The sequence below is a fragment of the Papaver somniferum genome, chromosome 11, assembly GCF_003573695.1.
Source record: "Papaver somniferum cultivar HN1 chromosome 11, ASM357369v1, whole genome shotgun sequence".
Lineage (NCBI taxonomy): Eukaryota > Viridiplantae > Streptophyta > Magnoliopsida > Ranunculales > Papaveraceae > Papaver > Papaver somniferum.
The window spans coordinates 17,140,594-17,160,596 of record NC_039368.1 but is presented as its reverse complement, the minus strand read 5'-3'; the positions used below and the strand labels follow the sequence as shown (position 1 = coordinate 17,160,596).

General features: G+C 36.3%; 6 non-coding genes across 6 annotated transcripts; all 6 read right to left on the bottom strand.

Moving 5' to 3' along the window:
- Positions 1-6,871: 6,871 nt before the first annotated feature.
- On the bottom strand, positions 6,872-6,943 carry TRNAP-UGG. Its single transcript has one exon. It is a non-coding gene; the product is annotated as a tRNA-Pro (tRNA).
- A 6,235-nt stretch (positions 6,944-13,178) lies between these two features.
- On the bottom strand, positions 13,179-13,250 carry TRNAP-UGG. Its single transcript has one exon. It is a non-coding gene; the product is annotated as a tRNA-Pro (tRNA).
- A 1,008-nt stretch (positions 13,251-14,258) lies between these two features.
- TRNAP-UGG lies at positions 14,259-14,330 on the bottom strand. Its single transcript has one exon. It is a non-coding gene; the product is annotated as a tRNA-Pro (tRNA).
- Positions 14,331-14,984: 654 nt separating this feature from the next.
- Positions 14,985-15,056, bottom strand: TRNAP-UGG. The gene has a single exon. It is a non-coding gene; the product is annotated as a tRNA-Pro (tRNA).
- A 536-nt stretch (positions 15,057-15,592) lies between these two features.
- TRNAP-UGG lies at positions 15,593-15,664 on the bottom strand. The gene has a single exon. It is a non-coding gene; the product is annotated as a tRNA-Pro (tRNA).
- A 400-nt stretch (positions 15,665-16,064) lies between these two features.
- TRNAP-UGG lies at positions 16,065-16,137 on the bottom strand. Its single transcript has one exon. It is a non-coding gene; the product is annotated as a tRNA-Pro (tRNA).
- Positions 16,138-20,003: the final 3,866 nt, after the last annotated feature.

Genomic DNA, 20,003 nt, shown 5'->3' with positions numbered 1-20,003 from the left:
TGCAAAGAAAATGTTAATTTCCCCATTTCATAATCTCATATACATGCGAGAAATAATATTTTCAGTATGAACATGAAGAAAAGAAGATTTGCATTAAAAGGATGAAAGTTAATATCTTCAAGATGTACAAAAAGAAAGAAGAATTTACAACAAGGGAATTTGTAACAAAAAAAAAGAAAGATTAATCTTCATTTCCTTCATCTTTTCGCTCAGCTTCAGAATCACTAACTTCTTCTTCAGAGTCTTCATCTTCTCCATCACTGATTATAATATCAGGAATAGGTACATTTTTAGGAATCTCTGGAAACTTATACTTTGAGAAAGGGATATTATTTTATAGACAGACTCGCTTAACAACATCTATATGAGCACGATTTGCATCATCGCTGTTGTTTGAAACCATACGGGTCCAGTTTTCCTTCAATTGCTGGTACCTGAGGTTGCGAGTAGAAGATTCTTCTTCTTTAGCAGTTAAGCGAGCTTCTAAATCTCTAATTTTCTCAAGATAATCCTTCTCCTTCACTATGAAATATGAACGAGCAAGTTAAAACGACATAAGATGTTATTCTTGAAGTATGAGCAAGCGTTAAAGAACAACAAATGACCTTCATAATTGGAAACAATGTCTGCGACCAATGCGGAATGTTCAGTCTGAAGGCTCACATTTACACCTAAATTATTCCTAGCATCATTCAGAACTCTAGCAGCCCAACTAAATTCAGCATCACTCTCTATAAGTAGTTTAGATCGAATTGAATTTCTTTCTTCAATAAGTGTTTCCTTTCGCTCAAAGCTGAATCACATTCTTTCTGAACTTCAATAAGGGATTCTTGGAACTTTTTTAGTGCCTTCGCACCATTAAGAGCGATCTCATCTTTTTCAGTAATAAGCTTATTCTTCTTCGCTTCTAGTACTCAAACTGTTTCTCTACTTTCATGAAGACGATGTTTAAAGCTATTGAATGAGGTTAATACATTTCTATGGCTTTTCCTAAGAGTGGCATATTTCAACCTTAATTCTTCAAAGCTAAGGTTCTCAAATCCTTGAGTGGGATAATTATTTAGGGAAGAATTGAGATGCTCTAAAAGAATTTCATCATCAGGAAGATTAGCTGCTTCATCTGAAAGGTTATACAAGTCTGCGAACATAATAAAGTAAGAAGTGCGAATTATCGCATAAAAGAAGAAGAATGAAGAAAACGACAATTACATACCAATAATTTCATTATTTATTTTTTGATCCTGGCGAATCAGTTCAGAGTTAGTTGAGTTCTCATCTTTAAGTTTGGCATTCTCATTTTTCAGATTGAGAAGCTTCCTTTCATAATCCACAGAAATTGCATAAAACACACGAGCTCATTGCTAGAGTGTAAAAGAAGCATTATGAATAAAATGAAGTGATATTAAACAAAAGTTAAAGATAAAGTTGCGAATATTACCATAGCGTTAAGTGTAAATTGGAGAACTGGGTTTATCGCAGAGGCAATTCCACGAAGAGACGGATCCTCTAAGTTAGGAACATCACATACATTAGAGACCATCTTAAAGGCACGATCCAATCCTTCGTGATCAACAGTAGTCAGCATATCTCTAGAAAAAAGATTTGATAATTCTTTCACATAAGAATAAACTGATGAATCCTCTTCAGGAGCGAGAATGTCATCATTAATAGATTCCGATCTTGAGGAAGCACCATATCTTTTGCGCTTTCTAGAGAGATCATCCATGGACGAAGTCGTTTTGGATGAAGACTTAGACTTAGACACGGATTTCTTCAGAATATTCTTACCCTTGCCCAAAGCCTTATCACCAAAAGATTTCACCAACGCGAATAACCAAGATAAGAAACAGAGGCAACAATATTGTTAAAATTAAAAAGGGTATTTCTTACTTTATTTTTTTGCGAAGGTGATGCATTATTTGAAATTTTGTCCTTCTTAGCAACCTGCAAAGAAAAATACAGGAAAATAAGAAACTAGAAGAAAGGTTATGCGAGATTAAGAATACTTGTGCGAAAATTATATACCACTTTCTTTGTCTCATTCTCGGACAATGCAATCTTCCAAGGTTGATAAGAAGAAAGATTATCGGGAAGCGGAAGATCAGAACCATCCTCAGCTTTACCGGAAATGTAGGGGTCTTCCAAAATAGCAGGACAATTAAGCCAACTTGAATCATTAGATCTGCGAGCACTGTTGTTGGATTTGTCATTCCAGTCAACGTCTCGCATGATTCTGTTATCTTCAGCAATACCGTCTTTTCTTCTTAAGCGAACGGACCATTTAGTTGAATTACTTTTCATGAGCCCAACATAGTAATGATTGAAGAAATTATCAAGAGTATATTCAGTAGGATCAATAACCTTATCACGATACAATTTTTTTCGGACTTCATAAGGGTAAGAGGACTCTAATCCAGCTGCGCGACGAGAATATTCTAATGTTATTCTAATCGCATCACCACTCAGTTGAAATATTCTCCGTGTGAATCTTTCATCAGCAAGAATTTCATAGAAAAGAGGAATTTATGGGTTATACAGGGGAATTTGAATAATCTGAAGTTGTCCTAATGAAATAATGACTCTATGATTACTCCACTGTTCAGAGTTGATCAAATCAAGATTAAGTTTGGAAGTATATTCGGTTGATGGAGGAAGAGAAAGTGTATAACCTTTCAAATGAAATTCGTCCTTTAATTTGGTAAACTCTGTCTCCATATTTTTACCAGCAGGAGCCATTAAAGAACAAGAATGGGAATGAAGGTTATTTGATGAAGATCAAAATCAATAAAAGAAACGATGGAGAACAGTAGCAGAGAAAACGAAGAGAAGAAGTAAAAAGAATGAAGAAGAAGATAAAAGAATATATATAAGGAAAGTGTGTCCCGTTTTTCAAAATTTCTTCTCATTAATGCGAGAAAATGAATGGATAGAAACAAGCGGTTAAAAAGACATGTCAAAAAATGAATGATTAAAAAGACACGCGTAAACAAGGGAAGACGGAATTCCGGAAAATTGTCGGCAAAGCAAAATATGAAAAGACAAGCATATGCGATAATGTAAAGTAGGAGTTTCTCATATCGCTCACTCTGTAGAGTAAGCGAAATGCGAAGAGGAAGAATGTAGGAGTGAAATATCGCACATGTTAATAAGCATGCAAAGTGAAGACTATATAACTTAAACGAAGGAGATCGCACACAGCAAAGTTGAGATGACGCACCGGATGATGTCAACAAAGTCACAAGTAAAGTGTGAAGATCTGTGTGAAGTATAGTCTGTGCGAGAACGAGTGAGTATACATGAGCGAGTGTGTCGCATAGAGATTCCGAAAATAAGGGATCTCTTAGCTGTCATCCACTATGTAAGATCATATATAAAGAGGAGGGGTTATTACTTGTTGTGAGAGTTCTTTTGGTGAGTGTTAGACAAGAAATCAGGAGAGAGAAAGTAAATCTAGGAACAAGTAAGATTGTTGTAATACTTATATCCAACTTGTAAACCGACTTAGGTCTTGATAATCAATGAAGAGTTTAATGATGATGATTACCTAATATTAATTATATTTATAGTGGAGTGTGGTTGTGAGGAAACTTGCGGCTACAGTTTAAAAACAAATGATAAACACTAACAGTTTCAAAATCATATTGGCCCAAGAAGCAACCAAGGTGAGAGATAATACCTTTTCTGCAAAGAGACTCGTTCAAATTAAGTACGTTATGGCACAACTTCAACAAAAAGAGGACATTTGATGTTCCACAAAAAATTCCAGTCCAAATTGGTATTTTGAATACCAACTTTCTTGGAAATGAGAAAATTATGCGCCTCTTTCACACTAACATTACCGTCCTTACCATAACTGCAAACCCTAGTACCAAGACCCTTATTATTTACTAGCACTGGAATAAAATTAGTAACCCGGTATAGGGGCGGCATGGTTTATTAGAGTGGCGGCATTCTAATAGGACAAAAAGGGTCATTACATGATCATTCAAGGTGTCCCTTATAAAAAAAACCGGAAATGAAAAATTAACCCTCATAATTGATAACCTAGTTTAGTGATGATAATCAAGTTTAATGTTAATGATTAATTTCACTTATATTAACTCGAAATCAAAATAAAATCAGATTTTAGAGTTTAAAAAAAAAAAATTGGAGATGGTAGAGAAGTTTTAACCCAAGGTGAAGGTCAATCTCAATTAATTAAAGAAATTAACCAACAAAGTGAAAACCCAATGCCTGAAAATGACCAGGTATACTTCTAAATTAGTCCCAACTAGCTTTTTGTTGCTCAAATACGTAAAAAAAATTCAATTTCTTACATTTTCAGAGCTAATTACGGTTGGAATTTTGCTCGTAACCAATCGTAATTCATAGTTACGGTTCGTAAAAGATGAACTACCAACTGTAACTGGTTAAATTTGGGAAAAACCCAATTATAAAACCAGTTACGGTTGGTAACTAAATGCTCGATATGAACCGTAACTCAGTTACAGTTGGTAACCAAATGCTCGATACCAACCGTAACTGAGTTACGGTTGGTAAATAAAAATGGTTACCAACCGTAACTGAAGAAAATTCTCAGATATAAGAACATACGGTTGGTAATTGAACTATTACCAACCGTAACAACATCAAATTCTCCAGTTACGGTTCGTAATAGAGTTAAAAAAAACCGTAACTCACATAAATCCAGAAATTTGAATTTCAATTTTCACCTAAAACCCTAATTTCTGATAGAAATTAAACTTAAATCGAACAAAATAAACTAAACCTAACTGGGTTTTTCATAACATACCTCATATAAGTCATTATACTTGATTAATTTTCGAATCGCTGATTAATCGAAGACGATGAAATTTTGAGTTTTAATGGAGGTTACGATTGATGGGAGGAGAAGAAAAGAATAAGAAAGAAAACAGATTTTCAATTTAGCTTTGATTTAGGTTAAAACATGGGGAAGGTAATCTAGACAATTTACAAAACCATTTGGACACCTCCTAATCAACTAGAGGGACACTATTATCACACTGCCGCCCCTCTAATAAACCATGCCGCCCTATAACAAGATACTAAAATTAACCCTATCCACAACATCTTCTGGCAGCAGACTATCCACAAAAGAGAGATCCTAATGTTTAGAAATGGGGTTAATGACGTCCTTCACCTTAAGGTCAGGAACACTGTCACTACTAGTTAATAATGGCGGCGATTGGGAGATCAGAGATCTAAGGATCATTCCAAAAATCCACTTGGCTGCCATTACCAATGCACATCTCAAACTCCCTTTGATGGACTCTTTACCTTTAAGAAGACTTCTCCAACTAGTGGAGCAGTCGTTCTTAGTTTCACTGGACCAGAAATCAATACTTGTATGGTATTTAGCTTTCAGCAACAATGCCACATCAGAGTTCGGATTTTCACTAATCCACCAAGCCATCTTGGCTAACAAGGCGATGTTCCATTTATCAAAGGACTGCAAACAATAGTCCAATTGATATTATGCATCTTTTCTAGACTCTTTATCCCCACCCCAAAAAAAATTTCTCCTAAACTTATCAATCTTATTCATCAATCTTTTAGGCAATTTTAACATAGACATAACATGGTAAGAAACATGATCAGGAACAAACTAAATCAAAATACACCTACCAGCTATGCTCAAAGATTTCAACTTCCAATCAGTCATTTTATTACTCAACTTTTCCTGCAACTCAAAGACAGTTTTCTCAGAAATTCTTCCCGACTGTAAAGGAATGCCAAGGTACTTACCCGGAGCCTTGGCTACCTGAACCTGGAAATCCCTAGCCATTCTCATAGTAAAACTTCTACTGAGATTGCTAGAAGACAGAGTGGACTTAGCATTACTGATTATCTGCCCAGACCACCTACTGAATTTATCCAATTACAATATCAGATTGCAAGCATTTTTGTGAAGACAATGCTATCGTCTGCATAAAGATAACGAGTTATCATGGGAGCACCTCCAGCAATAGCAATATGAGGTAACTGATCGAGAAAACAAGGCTGCGCTGCCAGAAATTCAGACAACTGACAATATAAAACATACCTTCAAAATTACGAACGAGGTCAAGATAACTGAAGGAGTTGAGGAAATCAAAGAATCACTTGTTTTTCAGTTCATTAAATTAGAGTTATTTAAGTCTTAGTATAAATATGTGTCTCATAATGACAAACAATCAATTAATCTAGTATATCATACTAGCACCAGAAGATTTGGTATAATCTATATAATAGATCAAAAGAGTTGAGGAGCATTCCGAGAATCATACCACTAGACCAAATGCCCAATTGGAAATGAGAACAGAACTTATTTGTTATCATCGGGATTAGAGGTGTACCTGATAATATCCAGTACAACTGTTTTGAATATTTTAAAATTAGTCAGTCAAATGACATCAATCTCCAGCAAAACCCAACGAATTCGATCCAGGGAATAAATGAAGATAAAGAGCTAAGCTAATCAAGTGATCAGAACTATGCAATGCAAAATGTGTAACTTTCTACTACTGACTACTCTCAGGCTAAATTGTCTACAGCTTAGAGACAAGACAAAACTACTTACATTCTGGACAACGCATGAAAAATAACTTCTTCAAACATTCAGACCAGTTATTCACTTTCCTGTTATCTTTTAGGGGATTAATATTGATGAACAAGGGCACAAAAAATTACAGCGAGACAATAAACTACAAGAAAAGAAAAGCAAACAGCTACCAACGTGAGCTAAAGCTGATAATTAAACTAAGAGAATGTAACATGGATAGGATCCAACACTACAAGAACGGACAATTTAGATTGAAACTTGAACATGCTTCTAAGAATTATAGACCCCATCCTCCTTCAAAAAGGGTTAGGGGAATTCCGAGAATCGAACTCGGGACCTCTCGCACCCAAAGCGAGAATCATACCACTAGACCAAATGCCCAGTTGGTATAAAATGCACAATTAATTTTGTATAATTGGTATCAGAGATGAATCTGATATTATCCCAGCTAATTGTTTGCCGTTAAATGATACTCAGTGCCTGCGTCACACCACATAGAAATGTTCTATGAAATGCAGCACAAAGTGCGCTGTCATCTACAATTAGGCCTCTCGCACCCAAAGCGAGAATCATACCACTAGACCAAATGCCCAATTGGTATAGATAACAGAACTTATTTATTATCATCAGGATTAGAGGTCCACCTGATCACATCTAATTCAGCTGCTTCGGGATTTTAAAAATCGGCGCCTCCACCACCTGACATCAATTTCCGGAAAAACCCAACAACTCAAATCCAGAGGATAAAATAAAGACAATCCAGGGGTTAAATTAAGTAATCAATGTTAGACTTAATGTTGGTTTAGCAACAAATGTTGGTTTGTTTAAGGTAATCCTGTTTTGGTTAAGCTAATCCTGTTTTGTTTAATCTTAATTAGTGATAAGTAGGATTACACTTTAGCTGCTTGCTATCCTATGACTCACCTAGTGAGGTCTCAACCAACTAATGATGGTCCTGTTTTGGTTAAGCTAATCCTGTTTTGTTTAATCTTAATTAGTGATAAGTAGGATTACACTTCAGCTGCTTGCTGTCCTATGACTCACCTAGTGAGGTATCAACCAACTAATGATGAACAGGTTGGTTGACACATAAGCTATGACTAAGCTCTCTTCTAGCCTCTTATACACATCTGTTTACAGTAATTCATCCATCTAAGGATTGAGAGGAAATAGAAGTAGAAGCTAAGTCATGTTCATGTTTTGTGTTTTGATATGTTTTACTTCTACCTTCTCAACATGTATTGCTTTGTATCATGCTATTAATGAGTATCCTAATGTTATGCTAATGATAGAGATATGTTCAACTAATTGAAGTTCTAACTTGATTGTTCTGTGTAGCCATAAAGATATTGTAGAGCATGATAAGACTAGGGTTATGTCTGTTTTCAGCATAAGGGTTTTTACAATCTTGTTTTAAGCATAAAGTATGATGATTAAGAAGCTGAAATTCCAACAGTCTACTTCTATTTCCCCTAGTTATTTCATGTTCTTCAACTAGGGTATATGCACAGATCTGTTGTGGTTAAGTTGCTTATGGAATTTGTTGCTGATGGCATGAGGTATAATCTGACCTCAGTTGAGCTTCCCACATATCAAGATTAGCTATTGCGTATTCTGTTGAAGAATATGATTTGAGTATATATCATATGTTCATGTCTGTATTCTGATTTAGCATGGTGTTTTGACCAAAGGTGGTTAAGACTACTGTTTTGTAACTACATAGCAAGCCTGTAATGTATTGTCTCTTGAACAGGATCAGAGAACTCAGTGAGAGAGTAGTGTCTTCTACTTGATTTGATCATAGATGATATTGCAGCTTATGGATTAAAGATCCATGTGATGGTCAGTTTCCGTGTATGCTGAGACGCATCACTTGTGGAGAAAAGTGGTTCAGATAGTGTTTCTGCTTCAAGTATCAGGGATTCACGGTGGACTTGTTTATCTTCAAGGGTTACAAAAACAAATGTCTTTCTGACAATGAATGTGGAAAGTTTGTTGTACTTCTTAACTTGTTGGTGTTGAAGACTTGGGAAACACGGAAGCTCAAAATCCATTGTCAGGTACTTGAAGTTCTCTTGGAAAGGTAGTTAGAGCTAAGGCAAAAATGGATGGCTCACAAGGTTCTGATGTCATTAAGGCTAGCTTATCGTGGAAACTTCATTTGTTCTGGTATCCACCTCTACCAAAGAGTAAGTGTATGTGGCATAATCGACAGTTATCAAAGAATGTGTCCATCTGGAGTCCAGCTCATGAAATTCCACTTCATAGTGATTTTTCCATTCTGATCTAGAGAATCCTAAACTTTTGTTGTTACATGGATTATCATTGGATCTGTATTGTATCTTCTTCGACATACATAATTTATGACCAAGAAAAGCTGCATGGGCTGTTGCGGATTTTTCCTCCGCAATAGTAGATGAGTAGATCAGGGAGTGAAATATTTTGTATCAGGATGTTGCGTTCAAAATTACCAGGAATAGGAAGGCATTGATCATATATATTAACAGGCTTGGGATCTATTGTGGAGAAGAGTGATTCTTTACATTCAGCTTGGGTATAAAGAAAGTTTTGTCTATGGTCCCATCTTATGTTCTTGGATTTTAAGGGTCTGATAATTCCTTTTTAAACAAGTGGTCAAGTCCAGAAAATAATTGATGCAAGTAGCCAAGTACTTCCCTATTTCAGTGGGAGCAGAAGTTCTTTGTCTTCTCAGAACTTGCATAGGGTTTATGGAAGTCATCAAAGTCTGGGTTATAGTGGACTACCGTATGCGTTTATTTCTATTTGTACTAATGAAGGGGATAACACCATTCTGTTTTACAGGTTGAAGTTTCCTCATAAAGACTATTTTTCAGCTGACACGGAGAATAAAGCTTAAGCCGTAGTAGGAGTAGGAAATTACTCTAAATGGTTAAACAGTATGGAGCCAAAGTATTCGTCACAACAGTAAATACAAAATTAGTTGTCTGCAAGAATCTTGGAGATTGAGCATTAACAAAGGAGAAGTTGACTACTTTGTCGTTTAACCTTTCCATTATGCCTAAAGGTTTAGTAGTTAAGTTTAAGGTATGTGTTTTCTTAAGATGCAGACTTGGAATTCAAAGTATACCAGTGCATTGCAACTGAGCTATTGTTGTTTTTCAGTCTTCAAAATTGTGATTATAGTTATTTTCTTTACTTTTCACCACTCGACTAAGTATTGCCAAAGTGATACTTTGAGAGTAATGAAAGTGTTCCGATAAAAAATGAAGTTTTGTGGTTCAGTAATTTTGGAGAATTGCCACAGAGAATCAATGCTTAAAGTGCTGCAATATAAGGCTCTGGATATGTGTGTCTAGGTTAAGAAAGAGATGAAGATGTTTGTGGTGTAGACCAAGAAGACCAGAGGAACAAAGATTCTTCATCATTTTGCTTATAGCAAGGTTTGCTTGTGATTTATTTTGAATGTTGCAAGTGCGAACCTGCCCAAAGGTGATTCGCACTAATAATGTTTGGAATGAATCATGTTATATGTTTGGTATAGTTTTCCCACCGTCTATTAAACCCAAAGGTTTGATAGTGAAGTTTAAAGTACGTAATTTTCTTTAAAATGCAGATTGAACTTAGGGGTATAATCATTTGATTCCAGTTTTTTTTTTTTTTTTTAAAACTATGATTAGATTTTCTGTACTTTCCATCACTCGACTGAGAGTATGAAAGGGTTCCCTAATCAGAATGAAGTTTTTTGTGGTCTAGGTGTTTTGAAAAGTGCTATTACAGAAAATCAATTGCTAAAGTGTTGCACTACAAAGCACTGTTTCCAAGGAGCAAGATGTGGATAGTGATGAAGGGACTGGTGGTACAGACCATGGAAGCCAGAAAATAGCAAACAAGCTCTTCATCAGTTTTCGGTAAAAAAGGAAAGGTTTGTTTATGATTTTCTCAAATGTTATGAGTATGAGTTTTGCCCAAAGGTAATTCATATTTGAGATATTTGGAATGAATCATGGTTCCAACTTTTTGAATATTGTGTTCTATTGAACCCAAAGGTTTATAGAGTTATTGTCTCAATGCATGAAATGTTGATCTTAAACTTGTTAGGACTTCACTCATGTATATTGCAATTCTGCCCAAAGGTGGTTTGCGATGATACCGAGTCTTGTTTAGTGTTTGAGATTCTGGCATCCTGGTTTACCTGAAGGTGAACCAATGATGGTATTGAATATGTTTTAATATTTCATTAGTGTGTAGATTAAAGTATATACAACATTGTATAGTGATAGAGCTCTGGAAAACAATGGGAGTATGATAAGTTAGTTTTTAGTTATCATCATACCTGTTTAACTTGTTTTGTTGTCTGTGTTGTTTAAGGAACAGAAAATCAGTGGGAGATCAATACAGAAAGTTTCGCTGGAAGCATAGCTCATAATGAGCACAGAACACGTCTCAAGTGAGACACAAATGATCTTTTCGTAGATTAATCCAATAAAGAGATGGATAAAGGTCTTGACGGAGACACGTTTTTCATTTTAAGACAAAGGTTTTCTCTTCGGAGATATATCTCTTATTGGGCCAGGTCTATTCGGAGATGGATAATGTCTCGACGGAGACATATCTCATATAGAGAACATATAAGATCTCTACAGAGATTAAGGGTCTCGAGTGAGACGCTGAAATGCTTTGTCGGACATACCTTAATTGAGCCAGTTATTCTCTTCGGAGATGTTAAATGTCTTGACAGACATACTCAATTGAGTCAGATGAATCTCTCAGGAGATGTCTCTTCGGAGATGTTGATTGTCTCGACAAACACACCTCAATTGAGCCGGTATAATCTCTTCGGAGATGTCTCTTTGGAGATGTTAAATGTCTTGTACGATATATCTCGATTGAGCCAGATGTATACTTGTTATATGTTCCGACGGAAACATGCCTTTTAATTGAGCCAGATGTATACTTGTCTCGACGGGACTTATCTAGAAATCATATTGATTGTGGTAAGAGTGTATAAGGTTGCGGTGAGAGCAAATAAGGATTTATTCAAGTTAAGTTTTCTGGTTTGAAAAATAAAGTAAAGTGCAGTTTGTTTTGACATAAGGTTAAGTCATTTAAAGTTATGCATAAAGTTTAAAGTACAGTTCGTTTGAGTATAAAATGGCCCGTCTAGTTTTCTAGTTTTCTGATTGTAGAAATGGCGTATGCATCTCTTAAATGGTGTATGGGTCGCTGTAGTCGAATCCTAGCGTACCTTTTAGACTTGAGTATGCAGTTTTCCGTAAAGTTTTGTTGCTAACCAAAGTGGGAGAATGTTAGAATTAATGTTGGTTTAGCAACAAATGTTGGTTAGTTTAAGGTAATCCTGTTTTGATTAAGCTAATCATGTTTTGTTTAATCTTAATTAGTGATAAGTAGGATTACACTTTAGCTGCTTGCTATCCTATGACTCACCTAATGAGGTATCAACCAACTAATGATGATCCTGTTTTGGTTAAGCTAATCCTGTTTTGGTTAATCTTAATTAGTGATAAGTAGGATTACACTTCAGCTGCTTGCTGTCCTATGACTTACCTAGTGAGGTATCAACCAACTAATGATGGACAGGTTGGTTGACACATAGGCTATGACTAAGCTCTCTTCTACCCTCTTATACACATCTGTTTACAGTAATTCATCCATCTAAGGATCGAGAGGAAATAGAAGTAGAAGCTAAGTCATGTTCATGTTTTGTGTTTTGATATGTTTTACTTCTACCTTCTCAACATGTATTGCTCTGTATCATGCTATTAATGAGTATCCTAATGTTATGCTAATGATAGAGATATGTTCAGCTAATTGAAGTTCTAACTTGATTGTTCTGTGTAGCCATAAAGATATTGTAGAGCATGATAAGACTAGGGTTATGTCTGTTTCAGCATAAGGGTTCTTATAATCTTGTTTTAAGCATAAAGTATGATGATTAAGAAGCTGAAATTCCAACAATCAGAACTATGCAAATGCAAGTATATGTGTAACTTGCTATTGCAACTATTGACTCCTCTCAGGCTCAATTGTATACAGCTTAGAGACAAGATAAAACTACATACATTCTGGACAATGGATAAAAAAACAACCTCTTCAAAAATTCAGACCAATTATTCACTTTGCTGTTTTCTTTAAGGAGATTAAAATTGATAACCAAGTGTGAAGGGGGCACAAAAAAGTACATTGAGACAGGAAACAACAAGAAAAGAAAAGCAAACAGCTATTAACGTGAGCTAGAGCTGATTATAGAACTAAGAAAACGTAACATGGATAGGATCCAACACTACAAGAACAGACAACTTAGATTGACAGTTGAACATGCTTCTAAGAATGATTTAAACTATTCACTTTCCTTTTCTCTATGGAATAGGTAAGGAAATGTCATAAATCAAACACATAAGACCCAGGCGTTCTTCAAAAAGGGTTAGGGGGCATTCCGAGAATCGAACTCGGGATGGATAGGATCCAACACTACAAGAACAGACAACTTAGATTGACAGTTGAACATGCTTCTAAGAATGATTTAAACTATTCACTTTCCTTTTCTCTATGGAATAGGTAAGGAAATGTCATAAATCAAACACATAAGACCCAGGCGTTCTTCAAAAAGGGTTAGGGGGCATTCCGAGAATCGAACTCGGGACCTCTCGCACCCAAAGCGAGAATCATACCACTAGACCAAATGCCCAGTTGCTATAAAAAGCACAACTAATTCGCTATAATTCGTATCAGAGGTCAATCTGATATAACCCAACACAGCTAATTGTGTACCGTTAAATGATACTGAGTGCCTCGCAGGGCATCACCCCACATAGCAAAGTTCTAGGACTGGAAACCAACACATATGAATATAGCACAAAATGCACTGTCATTTAGAACTATGGAACGCATGTACATGTGCAAACTATACTCAGGCTGACTAGTCAACAAAAGAATGTATCAAAACTAACATTTCTGTTGTCTATAACAAATTAGCAGAATGCCAAGCATAGAATGAACCCAAGCCAACCCCATCTTTAGATCTCATATTGTAGATGAAAAGAGATGGAGGGGCATTCCGAGAATCGAACTGGTGACCTCTTGCACCCAAAGCGAGAATCATACCACTATAGAAAATGGTACTCAATTTTTATCATCAGGATTACAGGGATCAACTGATACACAATGTTATGTAACTATACAGTTTAGTTTAGTCTTAGCCCAGCACATACATGTAACAAATTTGAACAAAGTCAAATAAATTTTAAGGAAGTGGAAATAACATGTGCACTACTACTGCAAACAGATTTCATTCAACAAAGAGATCATGAATTCAATGCAACCATGTGAACTAGCTGACCTTACCTATATATTACTTGGTCGGTTAAGATCAATAGGCAGAAGTAGATAAAAAATTCTTTACATTTTACGGAAACCTAATGAAATGATCTTTCTTTTGGACTATAGCTTCTAGCTTTAGAGTCAAATTCGAAATACAAAGTAGAACAAAAAAAAGAAGACCACTCTTGCGCATCTGCAGTCTAAGGGCCATATAAAAAAAGAATTGGATTGGTTTTAACGGATATGAACCACACCTTATTCCCTGACCATTTTGCAGTCTAAGGGCCTTATAAAAAAAGAATTGGATTGGTTTTAAGTTTTAACGGATATGAACCATACCTTATTCCCTGACCATCTTACAAGAGGAAAAAGGTTAGGGGCATTCCGAGAATCGAACTCGGGACCTCTCGCACCCAAAGCGAGAATCATACCACTAGACCAAATGCCCAGTTGCTATAGATAACAGAACTTACTCGTTATCGTCAGGATTAGGGGCCACCTGACCATATCAAATACAACTGCTTTGGAAATTTTTAATATCGGCGCATCGGCCACCTGACATTAATTTCCAGCAAAGCCCAGCAACTTCAATCCAGGGGATAAAATGAAGATAAAGATGTAAGCTAATTAAGAAATCAGAACTATGCAATGCCAGAATATGTGTAACTTGCTATTGCTACTATTGACTCCTCTCAGGCTCAATTGTCTACAACTTAGAGACAAGATAAAACTACGCACATTTTGGACAATGCATAAAAAACAACTTCTTCAAGAATTCAGACTAGTTTTTCACTTTCCTATTTCTTTAAAGATGATTAAAATTGATAACCAAGTGCCAAGGGGGAACAAAAAAGTACAGCGAGACAAGAAACTACAAGAAAAGAAAACAAACAGCTACCAACATGAGCTAAAGCTGATTATAAAACTAAGAAAACATAACATGGATAGGATCCAACACTACAAGAACAGAAAACTTAGATTGACACTTGAACATGCTTCTAAGAATGATTGTCCCTATTCACTTTTCTTTTGCCTATGGAATAGGTAACGAAATGTCACAGATCAAACACATAAGACCCAGGCCTTCTTCAAAAAGGGTTATGGGGCATTCCGAGAATCGAACTCGGGACCTCTCGCACCCAAAGCGAGAATCATACCACTAGACCAAATGTCCAGTTGGTATAAAAAGCACAACAAATTTGCTATAATTCGTATTAGAGATCAATCTGATCTAATCCAAAACAGCTAACTGTGTATCTTTAAATGATACTCAGTGCCTCACAGGGCATCACCCCACATAGCGAAGTTCTAGGACTAGAAACCAACGCATCAATGAATGTAGCACAAAATGCTCTGTCAGTTAGAACTATGCAACGCATGTAAATGTGCAAACTGTACTCAGGCTGACTAGTCTGCTTATAGACAAAATAGAACTCAACAAAAGAATGTATCAAAACCAAGAAATCGTCCAAAGTTTCTGTTGTCTATAACTCGATAGCAGAAAATGCCAATGTAAATGTGCAAACTGTACTCAGGCTGACTAGTCTGCTTATAGACAAAATAGAATTTGACAAAAGAATGTATCAAAACCAACAAATCGTCCAAGATTTCTGTTGTCTATAACTCGATAGCAGAAAATGCCACGCATAAGAACCCAAGCCAACCCCATCTTTAGATCTGAATCTCATATTGTAGATCAAAAGAGTTGGAGGGGCATTCCGAGAATCGAACTCGGGACCTCTCGCACCCAAAGCGAGAATCATACCACTAGACCAAATGCCCAGTTGATATAGAAAATGGAACTCAATTTTTATCATCAGGATTACAGGGAGCAGCTGACCAGGCATAATCAAATGATACAGCTAAATGTACAGTTTTGTTTAGTCCTAGCCTGCGCATACATGTACTAAATTTTAACGAAGTGAAATAAATTTTAAGAAAGTGGAAATAACATGTAATATTTACCAGTGCAAACTCAATTGGCGGAAGTAGAGAAGAAATTCTTTTGAACAATAGCTTCTAGTTTTAGAGTCAAATTCGAAATACAAAGTAGAGCAAAAAGAAAAAAGACCACTCTTCCACATTCTGCAGTCTAAGGGCCATATAAAAAAGAATTGGATTGGTTTCAACGGATCTGAACCACACCTTATTCTCTGACCATCTTAAAAGAGGAAAAAGGTTAGGGGCATTCCGAGAATCGAACTCGGGACCTCTCGCACCCAAAGCGAGAATCATACCACTAAGACCAAATGCCCAGTTGGTATAGAAAACAGAACTTATTTGTTATCATCAGTATTTGAGGTCCACCTGATAGTATCCAGTACAGCTGCTTTGGAATTTTTAATATCCGCACCTTGGTCAGCTGACATCTATGTCCAGCAAAACCCAATGACTTCAATTCAGGGGATAAAATGAAGATAAAGAGCTAAGCTAATCAATTGTCTATAGCTTAGAGAGACAAGACAGAACTACATAAATTCTGGACTATGCAATAAAAAGAACACTGACCTCTCTTGCACATTCTGTAGTCTATGGGCCATATAAAAGAATTGGATTGGTTCCAATAGATCTGAACCAGACTTTACAGACTTTATTCTGTAGGGGTATTCCGAGAATCAAACTCGGGACCTCTCACACCCAAAGCGATAATCATACCGCTTGACCAAATGCCCAATCGGTAAAGAAAACACAACTAATCGACTATCATTCCAATTAGAGGTCATCCTGATCAGACTCACTATAATTGATCTGTTAGTTGCCAACTTATGATCAATTTGTCTATCTTGAAAATACATTCTTTATACTCCTGGTAAACTTAAGACTACCAAGTAGTAGTCAATATTTGAGAAATTTACAACAAATGGCACTTCGTCAATCGGATGAATAGATCACATGCGCAGTTCAACTTTCTATTCTTAATTAACTTTAGTTGAACCGATTAGTTTTCCACATCCAAAGAGAAGTCGGATGAATAGATTCATCCAAAGAGAAGTTGGATGAATCTATACATATGTTTTGAACAATATACTAAACCAAAGTAACTAGGCTACTACACACAAAGACTCAAAATCAAGTCAACTTGAGCACAACCTGTTCAGCTGACCAAGCATCACCGATTTATACAAAGTCAGATAATAGACTAAGTTATTCCAATGTTATATAAACATAACCTTCAGTCAAGGCCATCCACTCACATGTACTAAACTACACAATTTTAAAGGGTATAACAAAACCTATATTGCCGTATGAAAACAGATTTCTAACGAAAGAGTAACTAAAGCTTAAACGCCAGCAGCATATGAACTTGCACCTACAGTAGCCTTGTATAAAAGAATTGTAAATAGACAGATCAATGCATTGTAAACACTTATGCAGCAGTTCGGCCTTGTTTTCCATCGAATTTCTAATGAGATTACGATATAAGTTGTGTGAGCAATGAAGTTAGTAGGAAACGAATCATGTGCAGTGAATTCAACTCGTGAAATTTAATAATACATGTTCTTAATAGAACTGACAAAAATAAAGAAAGACACACGATTCATTTTCAATAAATAATTAAAATAAAAACTAACCTGAACATTCAAGTCGAGTAAATAGGTATCATTAAACTTATTACCAGTATCATGATATATATGCAGAATATCCCCTCTTCACTGACTCCATTAGTCCACTGTAAACCAGATAAGTCAAACGAGAGAGTGAGATCTCAGATTCAAATTGAATTAAAAAACAAAAAAAGTTACAGAGTATTAAAATTTAAAGAAACTAGGGTATCTACAGGAAATTAGGGGTTTTACTGTTCTAGGATTAGAGTTGATTACCTCCGGCTACGAAGCGAAAAGCAAGAGTAGCTCCAGTAATATTTTTAGGGCTTCGTTTTTCTGGTTGAAGTTGGACTGGTTGGGACTTGGGAGTGTGATGTTAAAATAAGGGGTTTTAGAGTTTACCCCCTAAAATAAATTAGTAATTGAGCTTTCCCCCAATTTATCAATAGTAGTAACTTTGCCGCCTGAACTAATATTTTGGACAAAAGAACCCTTGTTGTCCCTTTTTTTTTTGGTGCTTCCTTTCTTCTCAAGCCACGATCAAACATAGTCAAAGGCATGATCATCTTATTGTCACAAGGAAATAACGTTAGCTTAGATGACGATAAAATATAGGTGGAGATCAGGACAATATCAAACAAAGGCATTAAATGATTATTTAATACTCCCTCTGTTCCATTTTAGATGATGTTTTAGGGTTATTTCTTTGTTCCACAATACTCGAAGGTTTTTATATTTTTCGACAAAACTTCCAATAACACCTTAACATTTTGTCTTGGAAGAGAAGTTCTTATGGAATGAGCAAACTTAAAGTTTGTTCATTTTGCTCCCATTATGGACTCAACAAATATGAAAAAAGGATGTTCAAACCAACAAATTTGTTGGTTTTTTCATTGAGTTGGAACATGTAGCGCGTGCTTGATGAAAGGTCGGGCGATCTTCGCTCCAGCGCTGGCGGTTGAACCAAAAACGCGGGTGCTTGTCTTTACAGCGGGCGCTCTTGATTAAAGCGTCGGCGTCTTTCCTGAAAGCGCCGCGTTTTTCATAGAAGCGCCAACGGCTGAATCTGGACGGCTGAAAACTCTTGTGATCTAACGGCTATAATTTTTAAGTTCTATAAATACTCTTCATTTCAACTCCAAATTCACACATTCGTCACTCTCAAATCATCTACAAAAATGCCTCCCAGAGTTCGTGGTGTTAAATTCACTCAAGAGGAGTTAGCTATTTGTAGAGCCTTTGTTTTTCACCCAGAAGATGCTGTCATGAGTAATGTAGCCGATTCGACGTTGACTTTCTGGGAGAAAGTTTACAGAATGTTCACCGCTGAAACGGGGAACATCCATGGGCGTGATTCTCACGGATTGTCGCATCGTTTTAGTTTAATTAATATGAATGTATTGGAGTTCGTCGCTCAACTAATGGAGAATCACAAAAATAAGCTCAAAGGTGAAGCCGGACATGAAGTGTTTCCCAGAACTCTAGCGATGTGGCTAGCATATCACGGCGGTCGTCCTTTCGACTTCCATGCTTGTTTCAACATTCTTAGGGTGCTCAACAGATACGATCCCTACATCGCCCTTGGAATTCCACCACCCGCCGAGAATTGACGCCTATGTAGTAGTCGTTTTAATCTAATGTATTTCTTTTATTCTAATGTATGATGTGGTTGTTCAATGCAGTATGTTTTTATTTTTGAGATTGATGGTGCAATGTTTAATCGAGGAAAAATTTAAATTACTTATGATATTGATGGTTTTAGATAATCGTAATAACACAAAATAAACAACAAACTAAATAACATAATATCATAGTGAATCGATTTGTCCTTCAACTTCAATCAACCCACTCCATCAAAAAACACTTAGGACATTCCTAGAAATGCCTTCCATATGTGTCTTCTTCATAAGAAGTCCGCAAATGCATAAAAGTCTTGCAATCGGGCTTTGAGCATCTACTGATTCTCTGTGCACAATGTTTGTATTCGTGATCTCCATATCCACAATGCTTGTAGTGTAATAACTCCTTCTTCAATTTGGCTTTAAGTTTGAAGTTTTTGCAGAGTGTTGCAATCTTTTCTTCTTCTTCTTCTTCTTTAATCTCCATAGCATCATCATGCATATGTGGTTCCTCTGGACAGTTGGGATCTTGACATTGCAAATACCTGAGCTTTTCCGGTTGTGATTCAATCACCATTCTGATGCATGAACAACCTTCCCGCGGACACTTTGAATACATCCAAGGGCATTGTATAAGACTGTGGTTATCCATGAAACATAATGGACAAACCTATTTTGCTTCGACACATAATATTTGCTTCGCTTTGCCTTTAGAAAACATGGTGGATGTTGAGAAAATCTGCTGGTTTGGTTGAGAGGCCACCCCTAGTGTTGTATTTATAACAAAAAAATACGCGTTGGTAATCCAAACAGGCGGTTTTAGTAAAATCGGGCGGTTTTAGTAAAATCGGGCGGTTTTACTACAAACGCCAACTCCTAAGGTAATTCAAACAGGCGCTTAAAGGAAAGCCACGCGGTTATACTACAAACGCCAACGACTAAATTTCCAACGGCTCG